Source organism: Phragmites australis, chromosome 18, assembly GCF_958298935.1.
Source record: "Phragmites australis chromosome 18, lpPhrAust1.1, whole genome shotgun sequence".
In the NCBI taxonomy this organism is placed as follows: Eukaryota; Viridiplantae; Streptophyta; class Magnoliopsida; order Poales; family Poaceae; genus Phragmites; species Phragmites australis.
Window position 1 is genome coordinate 9,149,655 of NC_084938.1, and position 9,787 is coordinate 9,159,441.

Consider the following 9,787-nt stretch of genomic DNA (forward strand, 5'->3'; position numbering starts at 1 on the left):
TTGTAGACAAGAATAGGAGTGAGGAATTCGATCTTGCTTGCCTAGAACCGATTGAGATTGTGCCACTAGAAATCGACTCTACTCAAGCATACCCTCTATCCCATGAAGTAGATGACTCAGGGCCTGATATATTTGATAATCCAGAGGAGTATGTTTGTGTCAATGATGAGCATATCTATAGTTAGGCAACAGTTGCACCTGCTGGCAATGCACCACCAGCAGAGCCAGCGGCACCCACTGGCAATGCACAACCAGCTGAGCCACCTGCAACTGCTGCTAGTGCACATACTTCTGAGCCTATTGTCAAAGGAGTGGATTTTCCTAAGGCACAGATAAATGATGCAGACCCAGATGAGATTAATGTGTTGCATGATCCTAAGAACCCAATCATTGAGAAGTTGGCCTTATTTCCTGACATTGTAACATTCAGAAAAGCCATGAGGCAATATGCTATTACTAGAGGTTTTGAGTTTGCTAATTTGAAGACAGATAAGAAAATATTCATTGCAAGTTGTTCATATGAGGGTTGTCCATGGCGTATTCATGCATCTAGGCTGTAGGATGGGCGCACAATACATGTGATTTCAGTTTAGTAGTCTTTTTTTTTAGCATCCATGTATGCATGTTCTAATTTACTTATGTTTGTACAATGTAGATAAAAGTTCTTTCTTTTGAACACAATTGTCCAACTACCAATCTAATGGAAGGCAAGATGACTATCCAGGAATGAATTGCAGATAAGTTGGGAGACTGGATAAAGAATAATCCACACAAGGGGGCAAAGGATGCAAAAGATAAGTTGGAAGAACAATATAAGATCAAGCTAAAGTATTCCAAAGCCTAGGCAGGTATGAGGCTAGCACTTGACCAGATGCATGGCAAATATGAAGAGAGCTTTCAATTGTTGTTCAACTGGAAAGCAGAGATTGAGATGAAGTCACCAGGATCAATTGTTAGAATTGAGGTAGAGAAGATAAGGTAACAATAATTGTTTTAAGAGAATTTTTGTTTCTTCAAAGCCTTATGTAGATGGCTTCATAGCTAGATGTAGACCATATATAGGGATGGATTTCACTGCTTTGACTGGTAAATACACTGGACAATTAGCATCAATCACTTCTGTAGATGGACATAACTGGTTGTTTTATGTAGCATTGCTATTTTTTATGCTAAGATAGATGTCAACTGGTTGTGGTTCATGCAGCAATTGAATAGAGCTGTAGGTAGTCCTACAGGATTGGTGATATCAACGTATGCTTGTTAGGGATTGTAGAAGGTTGTTAGGTATGTTTTCCCCAAGCAGAGCATAGAGAGTGCATGAGGCATCTTTACCAAAATTTCATGAAAAGGTATCAGGGGTCCATATTCACTCAACACTTATATCCAGTTGTAAGAAGTTACATAGAAGAAAGATTTAGGTGGCATTTGCATCAGATTTATGACCATACTTCAGATGCCATCCAATATCTGGAGACTTATCACTCAAGGATTTTGTACATGTGTGGAACTACTTAATTAAGCAAGTGTGATTAGCTTGCAAATAATGTTTCTGAGAGTTTTAACAACCAGATAAAGCAACAAGGGTCTACTTCTTCACAAGCTAGTTGATAGTATTAGGGAACTGATCATGGAGAAAAAGTGTACTAGAAGGGAAATAGGAAGACAGATGCAAGATGACATATTGCCAAGTGTGGAGAAGGAACTGAATAAAGCAAGCAAAACCTTAGAGTTGTGAAGGTTGATAGGAGTGATAATGACTTTTTTCTGAAATCGCCCTAGTTGAAGCTGACAACATTACGAAAAGTCACACAGTGGATCTCCAAAATCATAGATGCTCATGCAAACATTAGCAGATTACAGGAAAACCATGCGATCATGACTTGGCTTGGATCTGTGCCAACAGAGGTATTAAGATCTCTAACTATGTGCAGGAATACTACTATGTTCATAAGTTTAGGGCTGCATATGCTAGAAGAATTGCACCAATGATAGATAGATCTCTGTGGCCTGTTGTGGATCTTGGCTTCAAGGTATTTCCACCTAAGCTTAGAAGAGATGCAAGCAGACCTAGAGTGCAAAGAATTAGAGGAGTTCTTGAACCTAGAGCCAACAAAAAAAAGGTGAAATGCAAGACATGTGGAGGATTTGGTCACTTTGAGAAGACTTGCAAGAGGGCAGAAGCACCTGATGAGGAAGATACTCCTACTCAGTCGACACCAAGGAAGAGGTACTTGTATGTTATCCACTATTTAACTAATCAATTTTTTTTCTTTGCTTTGATGAATGAGGAACCTGTTTGCAGGAAGAGACAAGAAGAAGGAGCACTTACAAGCAAGAAGAACAAGATTACTCCGAAGAAGAAAAAGACTCCAAAGAAGAAAAAAAACCCAAGAAAATGAAGGCTCAAGCCAGCTCAAGTGTATCGCCTACTAGAGTAGTGAGGAGCCTGTCACAATGGCTTAGCATGTAATGGCCACCAATCTGTATTGCCATGTGTGAACTTGCGATGTCTTGAAGCTGTGAACTTGTGTTATGTGTGGTTGTGAACCTATTGACAATCTTTTGAGTTTGTATCCTATGAACTTGTGATGTCTTGTGGACCTATGATCATTTTGAACCTGTTAACAATCTTGTGAGTTTGTATCATGTGAACTTGCGATGTCCTGTGAACCTATGAACATTTTGAACATGTTGACAATCATGTGAACTCATGTTCTCCTGAACATTTTAAACCTGCTAGATTGTCAAAACATCAGAATAATTTTGCCCCATATGATGCTTGTTCATTTTGAACTGATGCCAAAGCATATATCTAATTAACCCTAGAGTCTAGATGCTTACTCATTTTGAATCTTAATCAAGTGCTTGCTCATTCTGAACTGATGGTAATGGAAATGCTTTGACAATCTAGCACAAGATGTAGGATTTAGTCATTTTGAGTCGATTGATGTAGGAAACCATGCTTTGACAGTCTTGTGAGCTTGAAACTACATAATCATTGAAACTAGAAGGGTCTGCTTCTATTCATAGAGTACCATATTACACTGGAATTTCACATCTTGCACACAACTGCAACAATGACACCAACCAAACAACCCACACATGTAGCAACAACACACGCACTATCCAGTACAATACCCTTCTTCAATGATATCTGATACTTCAATTTTACTGTCACTTGATTTAGTTCACATGTCACTTGTTTCAGCTCCCATGCCACTTATTGTAGCTCATAGCTCAGCTGCTTCTGAGCTTTAGCTTCAGTAGGGACACCCATCTTTAGCTGTGGCATTCTCTTCTCATTTTCAGTGGTAGTAGCTTGCTCTAGATCCTCCAGTCGCCGTTCCTCCAACCGTCGTCGCTCCAATCGCTGCAGATGTAGAACATAGTCCTCCTCCCACTTGTAGAATCCACAAGTCTTGTCATTCTACAATACCAATAAAATTCAAAGAATGGCGAACAAAATCCAAACGATTGGCGTCGAAAACATCACTTCAACCAACCAAAAACACACATTTTGACCAACTCACCAGGATATTGTTCTCGCATTTGAAGAACACCTTCCCGTAATTGTCACACTGCTTGCTCCGTAGCCTTACCACAGGAATCTAACAACTCGGGCATTCAACCAGGGGAAGCTAGTTCACGTCGCTGCTGTTCACACTCGACCTCTCTCTTAGCGTCGGACTCTCGGACATGGTGCCCTGATAGGCTCTCACTCCAATCGTCTTCATAGCCGCCAAGAGAAAGTCACCTCCATCGCCTCCGAGAGGAAGGGGATTGGGGCTAGGGTTTGTCGGGTTCGAGAGAATGATGACGTCGTGGTCCAGTCAGACTGCATCCGGATATGATTGTGCTATTCATGGGGGCTATTTGGTCCATACCAAAATATAGTACCCGAGGATGGCATTCATGCAGGCTCCAGGCAGACAAAATGGTTTGCCACGAGATAGTAATGGCACCAATGCAATTTCGCAAATTACAATGGCATATTTCAAAAATGAAAGATTTATAATGGCATATATCTAATTAACCCTTTTCTTTTCGTCCTTCTTCTGACGTGGCAAACTCAAATGTACTACTAAAATATGGTTTTGTCGTTTAATGGGTGTGATAGGATATTGGGTCCGACTATTGGACAACCGACTGAATCGAACAAACTTACACTTGATGCAGTACATCCCCTCGATTTGGAGACATACGTGAGACTTGCCAACTGCATGAATCTTTTTTTTTAAAGGACGGCACAAGCTCTGTCGATTTTATTAAAAAAGAAAATAGCTGACCAAGTTTATTAAGAAAAACCGGATCCGAAAAATCTCACAACTGTATGGTTTATTAGAGGAGAATCTAGGGAGAAACCCACACAATTAGATGACCTTAGATCAAAGCTGACCCAACAAACGATTCGCATGGCACTGAACATAACCCTACCAACCAATGGCGTCCGACGTAGATCATCATTACCCTATTCGCACCATGGCGCGGTAGCTCTGACTTCCACCCTAACGGACCACAATTGCTGCCTTGTTATCTTCATGTCCACACTCATGGTCCCCGCTAACCCTACGGGAGAGAGCCCAACCTTGTGTTATCGTTGCCGAGCTCCGTCGTGCCTCATCGACACAATAATTCTAACTCCACATGGTCACATTTAACCCATCACACGACACATAACGTCGAGTGAAGGAAATAGAATTTTCAAATGGCTGAGCAATTGCAAAATTGTATAATATTTGGTATCTCCAGTGACACACGGAGTAGTGGGTAGCACTAGAAGGGACAAAAAACCCACTCACATATGAAAAACACGCAGCAAGCCACGTTTGAACCCAGAGCTAGGGTTTCACTGCCGCCGCTAGTCACCTCGTTGGTGTCGGAGTTCGCCCTCTCCATCCTCCAACTTGTAATCTCTTTTCCTCTCAATTTGAAGTTCTTCTTGGTCGCAATGTGAGCCTAGTGGTCGGCAGTGCCACCTACAAGGGAGGCTCACTGGGAATACATCACTGTTGTCGCCCTGCCCCCAACGCAATTCGTTGCCCATAGATTAGAGACATCAGTGAGATGTGACTACCCATTGAGAAGGCGCCCCTCCTCCAAGATTCTTCATGTTGCCACTACCGTCCCCAACAAGATACCAAGCTGGGCATCCCCATCGCGGCTACCATCGCTGTGGTCATATCCTTCACACACGGGTGGGGGAGCTACCTCCTCCATCGTCCTCATCACTGACCTCGCCTCAATTTACTGCAGACATCCAAGCTAGTGGGTTGTCTCCCACTTGCCACTAATAGAGGGGGAGGAGGAGCCAACATCCTTCATCCTCCATGATCTCACATCGTACTACTGCGACCAACTAACCTCAAGGTTTCGTCACCTCCTTCAACACTGCCAATCAGCTTCTGTTGGTGTGGGAGACACATTCCTTCTTCGCTGCTAGTGTTGCCAATGTTGAAGTGATCAGCTCCTAATACTGCTACTCGCCCGCTAACTAGCGACCTAACATGGAGTCATGGGAATTCAGTATGTATGGCAGATGCTTCCAGTGCCCTGCAACTAGCCATCGAGTTGCTTCATGTCCATATTCCCAAGATGATCCTGATCCAAGGATTTAGTCATCAGCAAGGGCAGCCCTATCGCACCCTGCATGGTTGATTGGCAAGTGCTTCAATTGCCTTACAATAGATCATCGAGTTGCAACATGTTGCAACCCATTACGGTGTCTTTGTTGCGGTGGTACTGGCCACTTTGCACGGGGATGCCATCTTCAACGTGCACATATGTTTGCTCCATCTCCAACTAGCACTACAGCTGTCAAGGTTGAATATCTGTGTTCTTCTGGTGTCAACATGTCAAACATTGTGAAGATCTCTTTCAAGGGCAAGTCCATATCAGGTGAAGAAGTTGCTTGTCTGCTTAGTGAAAAGTTTCAGGTTCCACTTACGGAGATACAGGTAGAAGTGTCCTCGAATGAGGAGGGTGTTGTTGGTTGTAAATCTCTTGTGTCTCCTGCTCTAGTGGTGCAAGCACATGAGGAGGTTGTATGTGTTCACAAGGTACCGGGTTTGGATGTCTTAGATTGTTCTTTGAGTACGTCTTCATTTGGGCAGAGGCATCGGTCTTTTTGCTGGCTATAGCACATGTTGTAGGGGAGCCTTCGAGTTTTCTCGCAACACCTCCCCATGTGGATGGTCCATTGACCTTCCCATCTCCTTTACCTGTACCACCGAGTGATGTTCCTCCGTCCATGTTGAACACAGTAGCAGGGAAGCCTCTAGTGGTAGAAGACCACCTTGATGCTACAAAGTATGTCAATGCTCCTATTGCTAAAAAGCCTTCCAAGATCAAGCACCTTGATGCTATAAAAGATGTTGATGCTCCTATTGATGAAAAGCCTTTGAAGGAGAAGCAACCATGTCCCAAGCCAGATATCTCACGAGTTAAACCATCATCTGAGAAACCCATCTAGCACAAAAATGAAACAAGGGCGAGGCAAAGTAATTTGAAGCTCTTGAAGAGTTTGGGCATCATTAGGAAGGATGGAGAGATTGATGAAGACGTTATTGGTGGATACACAAGAAACTTTTAAGGAGCAATTTCCACATGCCATCCTTAACTCACTTGTGCATTTTGATGCTCGCATGTTGTGGGAAGTTGTCGCTGGTGTTTCAATGATGTCTTCTTGGACGTTGAGAAACTAAGTTGAAATGTGCCTTGATTTATTTGTGATAAGTAATTGACAATATTTTTATTTTAGTTTGTTGATGTATGGATTGCACGAGCATGTATATGTGTTGCAATTATGATCATGGCTAACGAAAGTTGGGGAGGAAATAGAATTGTCATTTTTGTCTCTGAGTTCAGAAAAATTGCATACACTAGATGGTCTAGCGCTAGACAATTTGTACACACAAGATGATCTGGTGCTCAGGAAGACTTCACGCTGGAACATTTCAGCTCAGAAGCAAAAGTTGAAGTACATGCTAGATGATCCGGTGATGAAGTGAAGAGAACGCTGGACTATTTCTTGCAAAGAGATTACAAAATGGGTTCTGGCAAGAATGTACACGCCAGATGGTCCAGCGATGGGCGAATATACATGCTGGAGTATTTCATCCTAGAAGCAAAGATTGAAGTGTACACCGGATGGTCCAGCGATGGAGTGAAGTAAACATTGGAGCTTTCCTTGTAGAGAGGTTGCAAACTGGCTCTAGTGTACTTGTGCCGGATGGTCCGGCGTTCAAATGGATGAATACCGAATGCATCACCAGAGCATTTCTTGCAGAGAGGTTGCAGGATAGCTGGTCCGGAGAAGTACACGTCGGATGGTCCGTCGCTCAGAAGCTGTGAACACCAAATCATCGGACGCTCATGACTTTTCTAAGATGTGCATTGACTGAAGATTTTAATTATGAACTAATTTATAATGGAGTTAGAGATGTACGTATGCTTGTCTCATGTTATGCAGGTGATAGATGCAACTTGGCGGTCGACGGTGGGATGATCGGAGCTAAGCGGGGTGCTTGGTGACGAATGATCAAGGAGGCCAGATGGAGTCAAGGATGGTCCTAGCTATGCACATGGATGTAAAGCAAAGCATGAAAGGAAGGATGAAGACAGTGTGTTGACAAAGTCAAGCGAAGGGGATGCCGGTGCAAATGATAAAGCGACCTGAGAGATCAGGAGCGAGAGAGACTTGCCGGTGGTCAAGATCGTAAGACAGAGTACACGCATCAACATCGTGATGCTTACTTACAGCTTAATCAAGTGGTAGTGAGTCATGCTTTGAGAAGCGTGCAAGGCGGTTTCGCGGTTTGGCCTCAAAACCATGGATAGACTGAGTGTATGTGGCATCATCGTGAAGCTTGTGTTGAGGTAAAGCTAAGACATGAAGCCACGACCGTTCGATGGACGGAACAAAAATGGACCAAAATGCTCCGATGGTAGGTAGGAGGCCATTGAAAGATAGGGGTATTTTGGGAACAAGGAAACTTAAGGGCTAAGTTACCTCCCTAGAACTATAAATTAAGGGGTAGGGTTGTGAGGGAGAGATGAGCCAGCTATTTGAGTTTGTATGTTAGGGTTTTAGAGGAAATGAGAGAGGAGAGCTTAGTCTTTGTCATAGGTGATAGTTTTTTTTTGAGAAAAAATATCTTGTAATCTGCTGAAAAGAGGGTTGACCTTTGTGAGAAATGAATGATTGTTTCCTTTGATGCTCGTGTTCATATACTTCTAGTTTCCTTGTATTGGCTTACTTGCTTTGTTGCGAGTTTTTCTTTTTTGGTGGTGATTTTTATTTTATTTGAAGGCTGAAATTTTTCCACCTTGGGAAGTTATTTTTCTTGTTCCTAGAGGCATAAAATTCACCTATAAATATATACAAGTGGGTCTTGAATTCCCTTACCTCTAGATCATCAACGGAGAATCTCTTCTTCCGATGGCTTTTGCTTTGGATCAAAGGCTTATAGCTTCAAGTTACTATCTTTTGTGGAGATGACACGTGAGATGAATTTCAATGGAATTTAGGGTTCATATACATTCACGAGAGTCATATGTTTTCCTTGAGATCTCCATAGCAACTTGATTCTCTTCGGTTTAGCTTCCGCCTTTGTTTTTGAGGTGCATTGGGTGACAAAATAGGAGAAGGCCATCCATTTCGAAAGAAATTGGTGAGGTGCCTATTCACCCCCCCCCCCTCTAGTTGTCATTCTCGGTCCTACAAACATTCTTTCCAGGTGGTTCTGTTTTGACTTGTGGTTGCGGAGTTAGTAGCTTCCTTTTTGCCACTTGTGCCAAAGTGGTTTCCTATTTAGTCGGTGTCATATCATTTTTGTGTGTGTTAGTGTCATTTTGGTGCTTCCCTCAATACGGTTTCAGGTTGGTGTTTCCCCATTTTGGGTCAGCGTATTGCCCATCTAGAATTAACTCTTTCTTTTTAATATAATGTTCAGATCTCCTGCTTGCTCTTTTAAAAAAAGATACATAGAGCACTTGCGGACCCACCTCAAGACTTTAGGTGTGATGTAATTGAATAGACAAACTTAATAAAGTGTTAAAAGTAAAACAATGTACAAATACCATAACATATTCATATCCAATCAAACAAATACCATCGAATATCTAACTATATGGTATATACGCATAAGAAGTACACTATATATAGAGGGTACATCGTACACATCTGTAACAACTCCGAATATTGTGGACCTGAATCTACGGGGCCTAGTTTACTCGGGGGTTTTAAGAACCTAACTAGGAAGGTCTCAACTGAGTTAACCTACTTGAGTATGACTAGTATCTAGGTAGGATTCGGCTGCCTTGGTTGACAAGATGAATGACTCTTTATTAACTATAGTTGGACCCAGGGCAGTGTCAAGACTCCTATATAAGGCGGGGACCTAGACCCCTAGAGGGAGAACTCAACTCGACGCAAGCAGTAGCAGGACCATAACCATCAGAGATACTCAACGACTTCAACCTTAGAATAGTTTAGATCTGATCTGCTCTATTGCAACATATCTAGCCACTTTGCTTGTACTCGAGATAATCATATACAACATCATCCACATCTCAAACCTATCTACATCGTGCACCTTGTTTCCTACTCGATCCCTGACCTCGAAGGTACCCTAGCTCAATTATGGACATATTGTCGGGAACTAATTTTCGACAAATACCACACACTAAATTTAATGCCTTTCATTTTAAACTTCTTGCCAATTGAACTCACAAAAAAAGTCTTGCCAATGTTAGTGCCTCTGTTGCGACCAACAATATGGGTGGGTTG